The sequence below is a fragment of the Bufo gargarizans genome, chromosome 2, assembly GCF_014858855.1.
Source record: "Bufo gargarizans isolate SCDJY-AF-19 chromosome 2, ASM1485885v1, whole genome shotgun sequence".
Taxonomy (NCBI): Eukaryota; Metazoa; Chordata; class Amphibia; order Anura; family Bufonidae; genus Bufo; species Bufo gargarizans.
Genome location: NC_058081.1, coordinates 619319112 through 619340383, shown reverse-complemented (window position 1 = coordinate 619340383; position 21272 = coordinate 619319112). Strand labels below are relative to the sequence as shown.

At 41.0% G+C, this 21272-nt stretch overlaps 1 protein-coding gene across 1 annotated transcript in view; it reads left to right on the top strand.

Moving 5' to 3' along the window:
- Window positions 1-21272, top strand: part of LOC122926832 (nicotinamide N-methyltransferase-like) — a 59571-nt gene that overhangs the window by 6274 nt on the left and 32025 nt on the right. The window lies entirely within an intron of this gene.

Sequence of the window (21272 nt, the reverse complement as noted above, 5' to 3'; positions counted from 1 at the left end):
AAAGAGAGGCTTACTGGATCCATCGTCTTCAGAGTACAATGTGTCCTGCTTCCTATAAGGCATTCGGCCTTATGCAATCTGATAAATATATTTCTTTTTTTCTTCAGCGTGATTAATCACTGCAAGAATGGACTATGTGACTGAAAATCTTCGCCAGTATGGAGTGGATATGTTTTTTGCGAACTTTCAATTGCGAATTTTCAGTTGCGAATTTTCAGTTGCAAATTTTTCAATTGCGAATTTTCAATTGCGAATTTTCAATTGCGAATTTTCAATTGCGAATTTTTCAATGCGAATTTTTCATTGCGATTATTCGATATGCAAATTTTTATTTAATGAGGGAGGCGGAGCTCCTTTGATGATGTCAGTTCCTTTGTGTTTCACTTATGTATAAATAGCTGGAGTGTAAGATGTTTTATGCAGTCTGATGAAAGCACATCTGTGCTGAAACGCGTCACTATGCCATTTGAATATGTGACTGAATAAATCTACATTGTGATCTACATCAGCGAAGTGCCGGTCCTTTTCTTTGAAAAGTTACGTATGCTTGTCTAATCCCAGATGTGCAGTATATTAGAGGGTTTTTTCACCCAAACCAAAAAGCTGTATTTCTGTCCAAAATGTGACAGTCACTTATGCTTGTGTAATCCCAGATGTGCAGTATATGAGAGGCTTTTTTCACCCCAGTATGCCAAAGCCGTATCTATGGCCTAAATGTGACAGTCACTTATGCATGTATAATCCCAGATGTACAATATTTTAGAGGGTTTTTTCACCCCAGTAACCAAAAAAACGTATTTCTGGCCTAAATGTGACAGTCGCTTATGCTTGTCTAATCCCAGATGTGCAGTATATTAGAGGGTTTTTTCACCCTAACAAAAAGGCGGCATTTCTGTCCAAAATGTGACAGTCACTTATGCTTGTCTAATCCCAGATGTGCAGTACATTATAGGGTTTTTTCACCCTAACCAAAAAGCAGTCATTTCTGTCCTAAATGTGACAGTCACTTATGCATGTGTAATCCCCAGATGTGCAATATATTAGAAGCTTTTTCACCCCAGTAACCAAAAAGCCGTATTTCTCTCCTAAATGTGACAGTCACTTATGCTTGTCTAATCCCAGATGTGCAGTATATTAGAGGGTTTTTTCACCCTAACCAAAAAGCCGTATTTCTGTCCTAAATGTGACGGTCACTTAATGCTGTCTAATCCCAGATGTGCAGTATATTAGAGGGTTTTTTCACCCTAACCAAAAAGCTGTATTTCTGTCCTAAATGTGACAGTCACTTATGCTTGTCTAATCCCAGATGTGCAGTGTATTAGAGGGTTTTTTCACCCCAGTTTGACAGCTGTATTTCTGGACTTGCAGATAGCCTGTGGTGGTGCACTATCGTTGCATAAAATGGCTGCCGATCATGTATTGATTTTGACTAACTGAAGAAAAAAAAGTTTGTTTTCAGCAGTAGTTGGCTCAGGGCAGGCTTAAAAAAATTGGTCACTGCACCCACAAAACACTTTTGCTGTAGGTCGCTGAGTACAAAAAAACTGTTCTTGATAAGATTTCTCTCTGATCTCTACCTCACAGCAACTGCAGCCTCTCTCTACACTAATCCGAGCAGAGTGACGGGCGGCGCTACGTGACTCCAGCTTAAATAGAGGCTGGGTCACAAGCTGCACTGGCCAATCACAGCCATGCCAATAGCAGGCATGGCTGTGATGGCCTTTTGGGGCAAGTAGTATGACGCTTGTCGATTGGCTGCTGTGTAGCCTTTCTAAAAGCGCCATAAAAATCGCTGAACCCAAATTTATACGTAAATGTTCGGTTTCGGGTCCGGGTGCTGAAAACCCTAATGTTCGGTACGAATCCGAACTTAACAGTTCGGGTTCGCTCAACTCTAATTAAAACATAACTTTTTTTCAACAATGTGGACACATATGAACATGGGGCCAACACAGATGCCTTCAGCTGCCAAGCGCACATGTAACATGTCAGCCAGTTTCATAGGTACAAATCTGCTGACAGATGCACTTTAAAAGTTTACACTAGTGATGAGCGGCTGTTACATCAGAAGTCACTTAGTTCATAACTTCGGATTAATACTGCACATAGATCCATCTCTGTACCGTATTAGAATATTTGGACTCCGATGAGCCGATGTTAGTTATTCGTGAAGTTGCGCTTGACTTTGTTGAATAACTTCGGTAATAAAAAAGATGGAAAAAAGTGGATTCGGTGGCTTACCAAATGGGCACAATGAAAATGGGTGCACACCTCACTGGACTTGCCCGTCCCAAAGAAAGCAATAATAAATGAAATGTGGAGGGGCACTCGCTAGATGGGAATAGGTGATAAAATACTTGCATAAAATAATCGCATAAAATAGTTATTTAATACTCTATATATAGTAGTACGTAAAGTTAAAATGACATAAAACCAGCAATATTAAAATATCTGACATGTAGTGGTGCAACTAATTGGAATAACAATCTTGCAGACCCCCGTATGTCTCACAAGTCTGCAATCACCACAAAAAATGCTGCTTGATGGTAGGATATTACCATAAATATTGCACAAGCCCGCTATGTCCCATAGGTAGTATGGTAGACAGAATCCAGATAAATGACATCAGGTTAATAGCGGAAGGATCGTAATCCTGAATTGTGTATTTGATGGAGGGTATACTCCTCTTTATTTCAGCTACACGGTATCTAATAAGCAGTACTATGATGGTACATTACCGCTCCTGAGCTCTCAGGTTATCAGTTGTGGAAGTTCCTTAGTTTGGCTTCGAAGTCGAATGTAGCGTCCCACGTGACGCTGCAGCCGCTTCTTGATATAGGTCTTGAGTTTCCTGGGTCCTAAATTCCCTCCGTCTCCACTACCATTGACTTGGAGGTAAAGATATCAACGGGAATGTTGCATCAAATGTCCATAATTAAATTAATGAGCAATAAGTCTAATGTCCAGCACCAAACGCGTTTCAGGGTCTACACCCCTTCATCAGTGGCTATAACATTAGACTACATGTATGGGCTTTATATACCCCAAGGTCTTTGGGATAATAGGGGTTGTCATAAATCCTGGAACCGTATTCGGTATTATGTGAATAAATCAAGTTCATTTTCAGCCCCTAATAAACATATGTATAGAAACTCCTATGCATATATAATACATTTGCACAAATAAACATATATTAATTACCAAATGCATAAAATGTATAAAACGCATAAAAACTGCATATAAGACCAATGAGTGAATATATATACATTAATACATAATATCTTAATCCATGTTTGATTTCATATTCTTATTCCAATGTTGTGTGGATTGAGGGGAGAGTCATTGTGCCCATTTGGTGAGCCACCAAATCCACTTTTTTCCGTCTTCTTATATCGCCCAACACGGTTGAGCTCCCATTTGTATACAATGAATATTTGGGAACATATGGAAACTAAATTTAAGAAAATAGATACATTTACATTGGATCTCGATGTAGGTGCCTCTGAAAAAACAATTAGGGGAAGAGATGTTATATTTAGAGAGCTGGAAAAACTTTTACAAAAACATCTACGTAATAAATGGGAACTAATGTCCCTAACGCAGTATATTGAAAAGGGCCTCATTCCCAAAGGCTTGTCTTTGATTAAGAATCCGGCGTCGGACTTACTTGATGACAAATTCCAAAAGGAGTGGGACTCTTTTCTGGCAACTCAAGCAAGGAATTTAATTCAGATGGTCATTAATAGGAGACTACAGATCACAGAGGAACTGTCAGTTAAAATAGATAAGTTAAGGAAGGAGGTAGAACCGTTCCCCGACGCAGAGGATGTGCGGAAATGGCAGGAAAGAATATGCCATAATCTAGACACATTAGAAAAGGACATAATATATAAAAAATAAATAAAAAATGCTGATAGAAATATACAAGATAACACACAGAATATAGGCAGGGCCCACCCCATTATAAATCCTTTAGACTCCATTGGTGTTTCTACTTCCAATAGATATGAAATAGATATGAAATGTTAGCTTCCCCTAATTTTTTAGATGCCCCCCCCACCACAAACCCAGAACGAGAAACACCCGAACACCAACTCCTACACGTCCACAGAAGAAACACAACCAACACGATTACAATTTGAGGAAGGGTTACACACAACGGCATGAACACAAACCCAACCATTTGAGCAACCACCGACCGGAGCACCTCAATGTGAGAACATTGCCTAACACATATCAAACTCACGATCACAGGTAATGTCAAATGTTGTAAATTTAAGTAGTTCACAACTCACAGAAGCACAAACCTCGTTATTGAATAAAGGGCTAAAATTTGCCCCCGCTAAAACATTAGACAAATTTTCGACTTATATTGGGGTGGAAAAGTTTATGAGGAGACTCTGCCATAAAAAATTTTTATTGAAAAATCCGGCTAACTATCGGGATAAAGATGATGGTTTATCATCAAAATATCCCCACACATTATTAAAAGAAAAATCAAGAAAATATCCCAAACAGGAGATGAGTGAATATATGACCACATTTAAAGTGAATGTAGAAAAGGAATTAAGAAGTCTAAATAACTGTAGAAAAAAAAAAAATTTGACTAGAAAAGAGAAAGAAGCGATCTAGGAACTACAGAAAACCCAGAATATTACCATACGCCCAGCTGACAAGGGAGGGGCTGCGGTTATATTGGATACCGAGATGTATAAACAAGAATGTTGGAGACAATTGGGAAGACCTCCACATACAGTAAATTAAAAAAGGATCCCACAGATGAATATTATGCAAAATTAGTGCCCCTGTGTACCAGGGGAGTAGAGTCAGGTTTTCTACTTAATCAGGAGGCACAATTTATTTTGGGTACAGAGAAGAGGCTTCCGGCCTTCTACTGTATCCCGAAAATTCATAAGAATCTTATCTCCCCTCCAGGTAGACCTATTGTGTCGGGAGTCCAGTCTATCTCTTCCAATTTGTCTCAATTCATTGATCGATGGTTACAACCATTTGTCAAGGAAATACCATCGTATATCAAAGATTCAACAGATATCATTAAGACTTTAGAGAAATTGGAGTGGAAGGATGGCTGGATCCTCGGCACTCTAGATGTAAGTTCCTTGTATACAATTATTAATCATGAACAGGGTATGGAAGCATTAGCAAAACAACTAGGAAGAGATGCGAAAATACCAAGTAATCAGCTTCAATTCCTGATGGAAGGAGTACATTCTGCGGCATAACTATTGTGTTCTTGAGGAAGATTTTTACGTACAGTTGACCGGCACCTCTATGGGCACCAGATTCGCCCCCAGTTATGCCAATCTATTTTTGGCTAATTGAGAAGAGGAAATTTTTATTAAACTCACAATAATAAAAGTTACATATATCCATACATATAGATGAGCAGCACAATGCCACACAGGATAACGTTAAATGATCTGTAGTAAAACAAATGACAATAAATCATCCCAGATCATGCAGAATGTATTCTTACATGACTAACAGTCAATACAATATAAAGTGCATAGTGCAAATTGTAAACAATGACTGGGGGGAAAATTACAAAAATCAATACAGACCAAGTCCTCCTGGATCCCTACACGTGTTTCGCGTTTTGCTTCCTCAGGGGATACTGATGGTGTGTGTTGCCTGTTCATATATAGTCTGCATACTGATTAGAACATAAATCACCTGAACCTATCATGCAGGCCGAAAACCGGAAGTACGGTGCGTTCCACGCTGGAACGCACACCCACTTCCGGCTCCGTCCGTGTCCGGACACTTTATATAGCCCTAAATAACCCTTCTGCATCGAAGGGAACTTATCCCAACAAGGACCGCAATAGAACCAACCATTTTAATGCCCAGTATTCAGGAGTGTGGAAAAGAGGCATCAGACAACGATGTGAAAAGGGCCGCTCTACAAACCGGAACCGGAAGTCCGGCATGCGGTCCACGGTGGAACGCATCGGCCGTATCAAGCCGAGGTTACCGCCACCCATAGCTCCGCCTTGGATGATGACATCATACGTATAGATCGCCGGCCTGCTATGCGTTTCACCGTGGAGCGCAGGCGGAGCACACACTTCCTGAACATGGAGGTGTCAACAAAATGGCCAGTTAGTCTGATCATGGAACTCCAACCGATGTACATGTGTACATGGGCGTTCCGACCAAGATGGCCACATATACCTCAAGGGGGCACCTTAGAAATATTGGGGGGGGGAATATAAAATATATTACAGGAGTATAAAGATCAATATAAATATTGTACGTTAACCAATTTGAAGGATCTAATACTAAATAATTAGTAATATATAATAAAAAAGTGAAAAAAGAAAAATAAAGAGTGACACATACTAACATAAAAAGTAATGAAGTGCTGAGTGAAAAAAAGTTGTGCAGAAACAAAGTGGTGAAAGAGAAAGAAATTTATTTTTATAAATATAAATGTATTATAACATACATATAAAATTGGGATAGCTTCCATTTATAATATGTAGCACAGATGAAAACACTATTATTACAATGTGATCCATCAGGACCTCTCATTAAGTATCCTGGAATCGTTAGTCGATTTTAATTTACATAGCCGTAGATCAAGACCGTGGATAGATTACGTGAATGTCCAAGTCGTTATGCTCCACATAAAGAGTACTCTTGTTGATATTTCCCATTGGACCATCTCTCGAAGATCCGCGTGGTCAACGCCTCCCCAGATGTTCATGTCAACCATACCCATGTGAATATATAGTAAGCAGCCTCACGGAATAATGACTAGCAAGAATAAATATGTAGTCCTATCAAAGCAGAAAAAAAACGTATTAAAAAACATAAAACCAAAAATTAAAAAGGTCACAGGTATACACATCACCTAGACTTACAGAGGAACTCACGAAGATGGGTATTAATACATTTTATTAACTTAGCCCAAAAATGGCGAAAAACTCAAGGCCTCATTGAGGCCCAACGGAATAACAGTGTTCAATTCAAAAATCCATTTGACCTCCTTTTGGGCGAGGATCTTCTTCCAGTTACCCCCCCTCCCACTTATCAAAACCCTATCAATTCCTCTTACCTTCAAAAGAGAGGCATCACAGTTATGATGAGTCTTGAAGTGTCGGGGGACCGTTTTCAAACTCTGGACGTCATCCTCATCTTTTGCTCCCAAAATTCCGAGCACATGCTCTCGTGTCCTACGTCTCAGCTGTCTAGATGTCATTCCTACGTAGGATAAGTTACAGGGACACGTGGCTACATAGATGACTCCTGCTGTTAAACATGAGATCGTGTGTGTGATCTCATAATTTTTACGTCCAGAAGAATCTGTAAAAGAATTTGTGCACAGAACATTGGGACAAGCCACACATTTGCCGCACGGACGGCATCCCCATTTGGGGCCCTTAGAGCCAAAAAGATAACCTGCGGTCTTACCCTCGTAGTGACTGTGGACTAAAATATCCTTTAAATTCTTTTCACGTCGGAAGGTTACGGAGGGGTGTTGTGGTACATAACTCCGTAGAGTATGGTCCAGTCTCAGTATGTTCCAATGCTTCCGTAAAACTGAGGTAAGTTCTGAATGACCAGAGTTGTATGATGTAATGAACCTGACAACTTTACTCCCCTTTTCTTGTTTTGTTCGATCTTCCAATAATTTTGATCTTTTGCTATGCTTCGCTCGCAAATACGCCTTCCTCACTGAACGGTCGCTGTATCCACGGTCTTTAAATCTTTTGGCTAGGTCCGTTGACCAGTTTTCAAAGTCCTCATCCTTGGAGCAGATTCTTTTCAACCTCAAAAACTGTCCCACCGGTATGCCATCGAGTAATTTATTTGGATGGTAGGAGTCGGCACGGAGGAGACTGTTCACAGCGGTCGGTTTCCGATAAAGATCTGTGTGAATAGAACCATCATTGTCAACATTCAGGGTAACATCCAGGAAGTCCATTTTCGATCTCCCCATCTTATAAGTCAAGATGGATGTTATATCAGTTTATATTGAGGAGTGTCATGAATTCCTGTAAGATCATCCATGTTGCCCTGCCAGATCATCAGGCACGTCATCTATATAACGGCTCCACATATGGACCTTCTCAATATGTTTCACCGGATCGGTCAAGAAGATGATTTCTCTCCCACAGCCCCAGGAAAAGATTCGCATACGAGGGCGCACAAGACGCCCCCATCGCGGTTCCCTGGAGCTGTAGGTAGAAAGCATCCCTTGAATATGAAAAAATTGTGACGTCAGTGTGAAATCCAATAGTTCCAGAATAAATTCTGCGTACTCACTTTGCGTATTGGAGGTACATCAGATAGTGTGTTACAGCTCGAATCCCATCATCGTGGCGAATAGATGTATATAATGACTCGACGTCACATGTCACTAAGATCATGTCCTTCATCCAGTAGCAGACCGTCGACCTTCCGTAATAATCCCCGGTGTCCTTGAGATACGAAGGTAGACTATCAACGAACGGTCGTAAGACATGATCGATCAGTTTGCCCACGGCCTCACACATACTGTTGTTACCTGAGACTATCGGCCGTCCTTGTGGGACCTTCGCATTTTTGTGGATCTTTGGCAACATGTAGAAAGTTGCAATGGTCGGGTCGATGGTGAGTAGACAATTTTGTTCTTTGCCAGTAATTATTCCTGTATCAACTGCTTTTTGTAAAATCTTTCCCAAATCTTCCTGGAAAGCAGACAGTGGATTAAATGTCAATTTACGATAGCAACAAGGATTCCTGAGTTGTCTAAAGGCCTCTCGTTCATACATATCTGTGGGCCATAATACCACATTGCCTCCTTTGTCTGAGCTTTTTATAACAAGGTTCTCTATCTTGTTGAGTTGTTTTAGGGCAAGGCGCTGTCCTCTATTCAAATTGTCACCTGATGTAAATTTTTTAATAGATCTCAATTCCTCCGTGACCACCTTAACAAAGATGTCTATGTTCGGAAATAGTGACATTGGGGGAAATTTCTTAGATTTAGGTATCAGGACTGCAGGTAGTCTACTCACCGGTGCCACATCTGTTTGTTCATTCTGTAGTTCCTCCAAAACGCTAATTGCTTCCAGTTCCACCGCTGTGAACATAGTGTCCTCCGTGCCGCCCCTGTGATACAACTTCTTAAAAGTGAGATTGCGTGCAAATAACTGTAAATCCTTCACCGCTGTAAAGAGATCGAATCCTGTTTTAGGGATAAAGTTTAAACCCATACCTAACACCTCTGATTGCTCGTTGCTCAGGATATGATCAGATAAATTAATTACATGCAAACGCTGGTTCTTGGGGTCTCCTGTACCTTGAAATTTCCTTGTTACTGGGCGCCCTCTTGCTGTTTCATTGCGTCTTCTCCCATAACGCGTGGGATACATTCTAGTGTTTGAGTCCGAATTACTCCCTTCGTTTTCAGTTGAAACATACGAGGACACAGACATGCTCCTACCTCGTGGTTCAGACCTCATCTGCTTCCATTTATAGATCTTGTTCTGCTCCAGATCCTGCAGGTCTCTCTGGAATTTAGCTGTCTTCCTTTCTTTAATTTGTTTCTCCCATATCTTATAGGCGTCATCCAGTTCACTTTTGAACAGCCCCCGTTCATTCTCATTGAGTGCTTGGTCAATCTGATCCTCCAAGGTTTTAAGTTCACTATCAACTTCTGCCAGCATTATGTCATTTGTAGCAATGAGTGTTTGCATAAATGTCAGGGAGCATAGATTACATGCTTCCTCCCATTTTGTGTTGAGTTGTTCTGTGCCAAGATTATGAGATGGAAATACTTGTACCCTAAGACCGCGTGGAATCAGGTTCCTCTTAATGTACTGTTCCAATGATGTTCTGTTCCACCAGATTTTTAGACGTTTATGTGAAAGATTCTTAAATTTCACCTTTAATTCTCGTGAATTCCTCTGTTCGGTATCCTGTGCGAGGCTACTCCCACTATTAAAAATACTTTCTGCCTGGGACTTCCACGAGGCCTCCCGGGCTGAAAAATCCATTGTAATGGATGCACAAATCTGTGAAGAGAATAAATTCACTAAACAGATAATATAATTCCAAATATACGCAGAGCGAGAAAACGCCCGGTACATGCGCTGTTCTCGAGCAATTACGTGTTTTAAACCAAAACTGGACTCAGAACAGCTTAGTTTGAACAAGTACAAAAAACTTTTATTTAACTTACAATGATAAAAATTGTTACATATCCATACATATAGATGAGCAGCACAATGCCACACAGGATAACGTTATGTTGGTCTGTTGTAAAACAAATAACAGAAGACAATCCCAAACCGTGCAGAGTATATTCTTACACGGCTAACAGTCAATACAATGTAAAGTGCATAGTGCAAATTGTAAACACTGACTACGGGAAATACAAAAATCAATACAGACCAAGTCCTCCTGGATCCCTACACGTGTTTCGCGTTTTGCTTCCTCAGGGGATACTGATGGTGTGTGTTGCCTGTTCATATATAGTCTGCATACTGATTAGAACATAAATCACCTGAACCTATCATGCAGGCCGAAAACCGGAAGTACGGTGCGTTCCACGCTGGAACGCACACCACTTCCGGCTCCGTCCGTGTCCGGACACTTTATATAGCCCTAAATAACCCTTCTGCATCGAAGGGAACTTATCCCAACAAGGACCGCAATAGAACCAACCATTTTAATGCCCAGTATTCAGGAGTGTGGAAAAGAGGCATCAGACAACGATGTGAAAAGGGCCGCTCTACAAACCGGAACCGGAAGTCCGGCATGCGGTCCACGGTGGAACGCATCGGCCGTATCAAGCCGAGGTTACCGCCACCCATAGCTCCGCCTTGGATGATGACATCATACGTATAGATCGCCGGCCTGCTATGCGTTTCACCGTGGAGCGCAGGCGGAGCACACACTTCCTGAACATGGAGGTGTCAACAAATGGCCAGTTAGTCTGATCATGGAACTCCAACCGATGTATATGTGTACATGGGCGTTCCGACCAAGATGGCCACATATACCTCAAGGGGGCACCTTAGAAATATTGGGGGGGGGAATATAAAATATATTACAGGAGTATAAAGATCAATATAAATATTGTACGTTAACCAATTTGAAGGATCTAATACTAAATAATTAGTAATATATAATAAAAAAGTGAAAAAAGAAAAATAAAGAGTGACACATACTAACATAAAAAGTAATGAAGTGCTGAGTGAAAAAAAGGGGTGCAGAAGGGTGATGGTGAAAGAAGAGGGGAGATTTATTATTATAAATATATCATACACATACAAATAGAATAGAGGTATCTCCAATTCTTGATATATAGCATAAGTGAAAACACCATTATTAAAATTCAAAACCTCTCTTTAGGTATCTCTAATCATGAGTTAATCTATTTATTCTAAGTGAATGTCCAAGTCGTTCCTGTGTTCAGCATGAAGAGTGTTCTTATTAAAATTTCCTATTAGACCATTCTTCGATGAACTACATTGTCCACGCCTCCCCAGAAATTGATGTCGGCCATACATATGCGCGCATATAATAGGCAGCCTCACGGAATGGTGACCAGAAAAAAACAGGTATATAATCCTATCAAAGCAGAAAAGAACAGAATTAAAAAACATAAAACCAAAAATTTAAAAGGGTCACAGGTATACACATCACCTAGACCTACAGAGGAGATCACGAGAAAAAATATGGTGTTTTCACTTATGCTATATATCAAGAATTGGAGATACCTCTATTCTATTTGTATGTGTATGATATATTTATAATAATAAATCTCCCCTCTTCTTTCACCATCACCCTTCTGCACCCCTTTTTTTCACTCAGCACTTCATTACTTTTTATGTTAGTATGTGTCACTCTTTATTTTTCTTTTTTCACTTTTTTATTATATATTACTAATTATTTAGTATTAGATCCTTCAAATTGGTTAACGTACAATATTTATATTGATCTTTATACTCCTGTAATATATTTTATATTCCCCCCCCCAATATTTCTAAGGTGCCCCCTTGAGGTATATGTGGCCATCTTGGTCGGAACGCCCATGTACACATGTACATCGGTTGGAGTTCCATGATCAGACTAACTGGCCATTTTGTTGACACCTCCATGTTCAGGAAGTGTGTGCTCCGCCTGCGCTCCACGGTGAAACGCATAGCAGGCCGGCGATCTATACGTATGATGTCATCATCCAAGGCGGAGCTATGGGTGGCGGTAACCTCGGCTTGATACGGCCGATGCGTTCCACCGTGGACCGCATGCCGGACTTCCGGTTCCGGTTTGTAGAGCGGCCCTTTTCACATCGTTGTCTGATGCCTCTTTTCCACACTCCTGAATACTGGGCATTAAAATGGTTGGTTCTATTGCGGTCCTTGTTGGGATAAGTTCCCTTCGATGCAGAAGGGTTATTTAGGGCTATATAAAGTGTCCGGACACGGACGGAGCCGGAAGTGGGTGTGCGTTCCAGCGTGGAACGCACCGCACTTCCGGTTTTCGGCATATACGAGGAATTCAGGTGATCTAGGTTCTAATCAACATGCAGACTATATATGAACAGGCAACACACACCATCAGTATCCCCTGAGGAAGCAAAACGCGAAACACGTGTAGGGATCCAGGAGGACTTGGTCTGTATTGATTTTGTATTTCCCGTAGTCAGTGTTTACAATTTGCACTATGCACTTTACATTGTATTGACTGTTAGCCGTGTAAGAATATACTCTGCACGGTTTGGGATTGTCTTCTGTTATTTGTTTTACAACAGACCAACATAACGTTATCCTGTGTGGCATTGTGCTGCTCATCTATATGTATGGATATGTAACAATTTTATCATTGTAAGTTAAATAAAAGTTTTTTGTACTTGTTCAAACTAAGCTGTTCTGAGTCCAGTTTTGGTTTAAAACACGTAATTGCTCGAGAACAGCGCATGTACCGGGCGTTTTCTCGCTCTGCGTATATTTGGAATCATATTATCTGTTTAGTGAACCTTTTCTCTTCACAGATTTGTATATCCATTACAATGGATTTTTCAGCCCGGGAGGCCTCGTGGAAGTCCCAGGCAGAAAGTATTTTTAATAGTGCGAGTAGCCCAGCACAGGATACCGAACAGAGGAATACACGAGAATTAAAGGTGAAATTTAAAAATCTTTCACATAAACGTCTAAAAATTTGGTGGAATAGAACATCACTGGAGCAGTATATCAAGAGGAACCTGATCCCACGTGGTCTTAGGGTACAAGTATTTCCATCTCATAATCTGGGCACAGAGCAGCTTAACACGAAATGGGAGGAAGCATGTAACTTATGCTCCCTGACATTTATGCAAACACTCATTGCCACAAATGACATCATGTTGGTAGAAGTCGATAATGAGCTTAAATCTTTGGAGGATCAGATTGATCAAGCATTGAACGAGAATGAACGAGGGCAGTTTAAAAGTGATTTGGAGGATGCCTATAAGATATGGGAGAAACAAATTAAAGAAAGAAAGACAGCCAAATTTCAGAGAGACCTACAGGATTTGGAGCAGAATAAGATCTATAAGTGGAAGCAGATGAGGTCTGAGCCACGAGGTAGGAGCATGTCTGTGTCCTCGTATGTTTCAACTGAAAACGAAGGGAGTAATTCGGACTCAAACACTAGAATGTATCCCACGCGTTATGGGAGAAGACGCAATGAAACAGCAAGAGGGCGCCCAGTAACAAGGAAATTTCAAGGTACAGGAGACCCCAAGAACCAGCGTTTGCAGGTAATTAATTTATCTGATCATATCCTGAGCAACGAGCAATCAGAGGTGTTAGGTATGGGTTTAAACTTTATCCCTAAAACAGGATTCGATCTCTTTACAGCGGTGAAGGATTTACAGTTATTTGCACGCAATCTCACTTTTAAGAAGTTGTATCACAGGGGCGGCACGGAGGACACTATGTTCACAGCGGTGGAACTGGAAGCAATTTACGTTTTGGAGGAACTACAGAATGAACAAACAGATGTGGCACCGGTGAGTAGACTACCTGCAGTCCTGATACCTAAATCTAAGAAATTTCCCCCAATGTCACTATTTCCGAACATAGACATCTTTGTTAAGGTTGTCACAGAAGAATTGAGATCTATTAAGAAATTTACATCAGGAGACAACCTTAATAGAAGACAGCGTGTTGCCTTAAAACAACTCAACAAGATTGAGCACCTTGTTATAAAAAGCTCAGACAAAGGAGGCAATGTGGTATTATGGCCCACAGATATGTACGAACGGGAGGCCTTTAGACAACTCAAGAACCCAAGCTGTTATCGAAAATTGACATTTAATCCACTGTCTGCTTTTCAGGAGGACTTGGGAAAGATTTTACAGAAAGCAGTAGATACAGGAATAATTACCGGTAAAGAACAAACTTGTCTACTCACCATTGACCCGACCATTGCAACTTTTTACATGCTGCCAAAGATCCATAAAAATGCGAAAGTCCCACAAGGACGGCCGATAGTCTCAGGTAACAACAGTATGTGTGAGGCCGTGGGCAAACTGATCGATCATGTCTTACGACCGTTCGTTGATAGTCTACCTTCGTATCTCAAGGACACCGGGGATTTATTACGGAAGGTCGACGGTCTGCTACTGGATGAAGACATGATCTTAGTGACATGTGACGTCGAGTCATTATATACATCTATTCGCCACGATGATGGGATTCGAGCTGTAACACACTATCTGATGTCCTCCAATACGCAAAGTGAGTATGCAGAATTTATTCTGGAACTATTGGATTTCACATTACGTCACAATTTTTTCATGTTCAAGGGGTGTTTCTACCTACAGCTCCAGGGAACCGCGATGGGGGCGTCTTGTGCGCCCTCGTATGCGAATCTTTTCCTGGGGCTGTGGGAGAGAAATATCTTCTTGACCGATCCGGTGAAACATATTGAGAAGGTCCATATGTGGAGCCGTTATATAGATGACGTCCTGATGATCTGGCAGGGCAACACGGAAGATCTTCAGGAATTCATGACACTCCTAAATACAAATGATATAAACATCCATCTTACTTATAAGATGGGGAGATCGAAAATGGACTTCCTGGATGTTACCCTGAATGTTGACAATGATGGTTCTATTCACACAGATCTTTATCGGAAACCGACCGCTGTGAACAGTCTCCTCCGTGCCGACTCCTACCATCCAAATAAATTACTCGATGGCATACCGGTGGGACAGTTTTTGAGGTTGAAAAGAATCTGCTCCAAGGATGAGGACTTTGAAAACTGGTCAACGGACCTAGCCAAAAGATTTAAAGACCGTGGATACAGCGACCGTTCAGTGAGGAAGGCGTATTTGCGAGCGAAGCATAGCAAAAGATCAAAATTATTGGAAGATCGAACAAAACAAGAAAAGGGGAGTAAAGTTGTCAGGTTCATTACATCATACAACTCTGGTCATTCAGAACTTACCTCAGTTTTACGGAAGCATTGGAACATACTTAGAATGGACCACACCTTGCGAAGTTATGTACCTCAGCATCCCTCTCTAACTTTCCGACGAGAAAAGAACTTAAAGGACATTTTAGTCCACAGTCATTACGAGGGTAAGACCGCAGGTTATCTTTTTGGCTCTAAGGGCCCCAAATGGGGATGCCGTCCGTGCGGCAAATGTGTGGCTTGTCCCAATGTTCTGTGCACAAATTCTTTTACAGATTCTTCTGGACGTAAAAATTATGAGATCACACACACGATCTCATGTTTAACAGCAGGAGTCATCTATGTAGCCACGTGTCCCTGTAACTTATCCTACGTAGGAATGACATCTAGACAGCTGAGACGTAGGACACGAGAGCATGTGCTCGGAATTTTGGGAGCAAAAGATGAGGATGACGTCCAGAGTTTGAAAACGGTCCCCCGACACTTCAAGACTCATCATAACTGTGATGCCTCTCTTTTGAAGGTAAGAGGAATTGATAGGGTTTTGATAAGTGGGAGGGGGGGTAACTGGAAGAAGATCCTCGCCCAAAAGGAGGTCAAATGGATTTTTGAATTGAACACTGTTATTCCGTTGGGCCTCAATGAGGCCTTGAGTTTTTCGCCATTTTTGGGCTAGATCAATAATGTATATTTATATATTTTTTCTCGTGATCTCCTCTGTAGGTCTAGGTGATGTGTATACCTGTGACCCTTTTAAATTTTTGGTTTTATGTTTTTTAATTCTGTTCTTTTCTGCTTTGATAGGATTATATACCTGTTTTTTTCTGGTCACCATTCCGTGAGGCTGCCTATTATATGCGCGCATATGTATGGCCGACATCAATTTCTGGGGAGGCGTGGACAATGTAGTTCATCGAAGAATGGTCTAATAGGAAATTTTAATAAGAACACTCTTCATGCTGAACACAGGAACGACTTGGACATTCACTTAGAATAAATAGATTAACTCATGATTAGAGATACCTAAAGAGAGGTTTTGAATTTTAATAATGGTGTTTTCACTTATGCTATATATCAAGAATTGGAGATACCTCTATTCTATTTGTATGTGTATGATATATTTATAATAATAAATCTCCCTCTTCTTTCACCATCACCCTTCTGCACCCCTTTTTTTCACTCAGCACTTCAACTTTTTATGTTAGTATGTGTCACTTTATTTTTCTTTTTTCACTTTTTTATTATATATTACTAATTATTTAGTATTAGATCCTTCAAATTGGTTAACGTACAATATTTATATTGATCTTTATACTCCTGTAATATATTTTATATTCCCCCCCCAATATTTCTAAGGTGCCCCCTTGAGGTATATGTGGCCATCTTGGTCGGAACGCCCATGTACACATATACATCGGTTGGAGTTCCATGATCAGACTAACTGGCCATTTTGTTGACACCTCCATGTTCAGGAAGTGTGTGCTCCGCCTGCGCTCCACGGTGAAACGCATAGCAGGCCGGCGATCTATACGTATGATGTCATCATCCAAGGCGGAGCTATGGGTGGCGGTAACCTCGGCTTGATACGGCCGATGCGTTCCACCGTGGACCGCATGCCGGACTTCCGGTTCCGGTTTGTAGAGCGGCCCTTTTCACATCGTTGTCTGATGCCTCTTTTCCACACTCCTGAATACTGGGCATTAAAATGGTTGGTTCTATTGCGGTCCTTGTTGGGATAAGTTCCCTTCGATGCAGAAGGGTTATTTAGGGCTATATAAAGTGTCCGGACACGGACGGAGCCGGAAGTGGGTGTGCGTTCCAGCGTGGAACGCACCGTACTTCCGGTTTTCGGCCTGCATGATAGGTTCAGGTGATTTATGTTCTAATCAGTATGCAGACTATATATGAACAGGCAACACACACCATCAGTATCCCCTGAGGAAGCAAAACGCGAAACACGTGTAGGGATCCAGGAGGACTTGGTCTGTATTGATTTTTGTAATTTTCCCCCCAGTCATTGTTTACAATTTGCACTATGCACTTTATATTGTATTGACTGTTAGTCATGTAAGAATACATTCTGCATGATCTGGGATGATTTATTGTCATTTGTTTTACTACAGATCATTTAACGTTATCCTGTGTGGCATTGTGCTGCTCATCTATATGTATGGATATATGTAACTTTTATTATTGTGAGTTTAATAAAAATTTTCGTACTTGTTCAGACTAAGCTGTTCTGAGTCTAGTTTTGGTTTATAATACGTCATTGCTTTAGAACAGCGACTATACCGGGCGTTTGTTCGCTCTGCGTACGTTTGGAATAATTGAGAAGAGGATCATATCTCACCCAAACTGGGGACGAGTCTGGTGCTCTGGCGACGGTTTGTAGATTACATTTTATTTGTTTGGCAGGATAGTGAGGAATCCCTGGATATAGTCTTGTCAGAAATTAATGTAAATAATAGGGGCCTGATATTTACACCAAAGATGAGCAAGGAGCAGGTGGAATTCTTAGATCTGAATATTGTCAGAAAAGGAACAAAAATCTGCTGCAATACATACTTCAAACCGGTGGCAAGAAATAGCTACATACGTTTTACAAGCTGTCATCAACCACGATGGCTCATAAATATACCGACAGGCCACTTGCGTTTGGTATCTGCACAGACGGATCCGCTCCTATAATGCAAACGATGGTATCCGTTCAGAACGGATCCAGCTGCATTATATTTCAGAAAAAAGTCTAAGTCTCATTGTTAGTCAGACGGATCCGTCCAGACTTTACATTGAAAGTCAATGGGGGACGGATCCGTTTCAAATTGCACCATATTGTGTCAACGTCAAACGGATCTGTCCCCATTGACTTACATTGTAAGTCTGGACGGATCCGTTTGGCTCCGCACGGCCAGGCGGACCTGAAAAGATCTTTTTTGAAGATAAGGTTCTTCCACAAATGGATGACACATTAAGATTAATACTACCTTTCCGCTTTCAATATTATCAAATGGAAAGGATTATTAAAAACTATTGGCATATCCTATTGGAAGACAAAACAGTAGGTCCCATCCTGAGTCCCGAGCAAAAAATTGCATATACTAAGGCAAATAACCTTGCATCCACAGTAGCCCCCACGGTAAAAAAAGACACTGACAACATCAAGTGGATCTAATTGGTTGACAACCAAGGGTTTTTTCGGATGGGGTCAGTGCAACAATTGTAAAACCACTTCTTTTCCTAAGAAAACCATGGAGGTTAGTTCCACACAGAATTCTTTTAAACTACCAATTAGGGACACTTTAACATGTAACTCTAGAGATGTGATCTACCTTCTTGAGTGTACATGTAATAAACAATATATTGGGAGGACAAAGAGAATGTTAAAGAAAAGAGTTTCAGAACACATCTCGAATATTAAAAAGGGTTATGAACTACACTCCCTCTCTAGTCATTTTAAGCGATTATGATCCATCTTTCCTCAGATTCTGTGCATTGGAAAAAGTTAAACGCCCATGGAGAGGGGGCAATCATATCATGCACATGTCCAGACAAGAATCAAGGAGAATTTTTGAGTTTGACTCAAGGGCCCAAGGGCCTCAATGCCGAAATTGAATTATTCGTCTTCCTATAAATATAGGGGCGTGTCCTGCGGTGATGTGGGGTCAAAGTCAGGCTGTTTTTCCAGCACTTTGACCTCACCTCCCTACAGGACTCTCCCCTCAATCCACACAACATTGGAATATGAATATGAAATCAAACATGGATTAAGATATAATGTATTAATGTATATATATTCACTCATTGGTCTTATATGTGTTTTTTATGCGTTTTATATGCGGTTTTTAAATTTTAAATTTTTTATGTATTTGGTCATTAAGATATGAATATTTGTGCAAATGTATTATATATGCATAGGAGTTTCTATACATATGTTTATTAGGGGCTGCAAATGAACTTGATTTATTCACATAATACCGAATCCGGTTCCAGGATTTATGACAACCGCTATTATCCCAAAGACCTTGGGGCATATAAAGCCCATACATGTAGTCTAATGTTATAGCCACTGATGAAGGGGTGTAGACCCTGAAACGCGTTTGGTGCTGGACATTAGACTTTTTGCTCATGAATTTATTTATAGACATTTGATTCTACATTCCCGTTTATATCTTTACTTCCAAGTCAATGGTAGGGTAGGCAGAGGGAATTTAGGACCCAGGAAACTGAAGACCTACTTCAGGAAGCGGCTGCAGAGTCACGTAGGACGCTACGTTCTACTCAGAAACCACGCGGGACGCCGCGCTGGGTAAGCCAAACTAAGGAACTTCCATAACCGATAACCTGAGAGCTCAGGAGCGGTAATGTACCCTCATAGTACTGCTTATTAGATACCGTGTACCTGAATTGAAGAAGTATACCCTCCATCAAACACACCATTCAGGATTACGATCCTGCTGCTATTAACCTGTTGTCATTCATCCGGATTCTGTCTACCATACTACCTATGGGAAATAGCGGGCTTGTGCAATATTTATGGTAATATCCTACAATCAAGATTGTTATTCCAATAAGGCTACTTTCACACTAGCGTTCGGCTGTCTGCTTGTGAGTTCCGTTTGAAGGGGCTCACAAGCGGCCCCGAACGCTTCCGTCCAGCCCTAATGCATTCTGAGTGGACGCGGGTCCGCTCAGAATGCATCAGTCTGGCAGCGTTCAGCCTCCGCTCCGCTCAGCAGGCGGACACCTGAACGCTGCTTGCAGCGTTCGGGTGTCCGCCTGGCCGCGCGGAGGCAAGCGGATCCGTCCAGACTTACAATGTAAGTCAATGGGGACGGATCCGTTTGAAGATGACGCAATATGGCTCAATCTTCAAACGGATCCGTCCCCCATTGACTTTCAATGTAAAAGTCTGGACTGATCCGCTCAGGCTAATTTCACACTTAGACATTTTTTGACAATATAATCCAGACGGATCCGTTCTGAACGGAGCCACCGTCTGCATTATATGAGCGGATCCATTCAGAACGGATCCGCTCGGAACGCTAGTGTGAAAGTAGCCTTAGTTGCACCACTACATGTCAGATATTTTAATATTGCTGGTTTTATGTCATTTTAGCTTTATGTACTACTATATATAGAGTATTAAATAACTATTTTATGTGATTATTTTATGCAAGTGTTTTATCACCTATTCCCATCTAGCGAGTGCCCCTTTCACATTTCATTTATTATAACTTCGGTAATTGATTTTAAAGTGGAAAACCACTTTAAAACTTGAAACTGAGCTTGGCTTCAGTTCCGACACAGTATTATTTCGAAGTTATGAAGGAAGCGACTTTAGAGTGTAGGTAGTTAACCCCATTCAGGACCCTGCGACTTTATGTTTTAAGTCTGCGGAGTTGCGTGAGGGCTTATTTATTGCAGAATGATCGGTAGTTTTTCTTAAAATTTTGGAGTGTGTATGACTTTTTGATCACTTTTTGTTCAGTTTTTTTGTGAGGTGAAGGACAAATAAATAGTCAATCAATGCCTTTAAAGACAGGACTTCTGCCATATATCTACAGCAGAGGTCCGGAAAGGGTTAAAACTCAGCGCCGTAACAGTACGGTGCAGGGATGATACAGTACAGGCTTAAGAGCAAGCAGTACAGCATCGCTTGCTAGGTGTATTATACAGCTTAGTATCTTTCTCTTCTGTCATGGTCCACTAGTCCACTCTTTAATATGGCTTCCTAAACTGCTTTAGGAAACCTTAAAGTGTGGATGTGCCTTTCAAGTTCCAAAGAGATTATAGATGATAGTTAAGTGTCCCCGCAAAAGGTAACTTTGTGATCTGTGCATTTTTCAAGGAGGCCA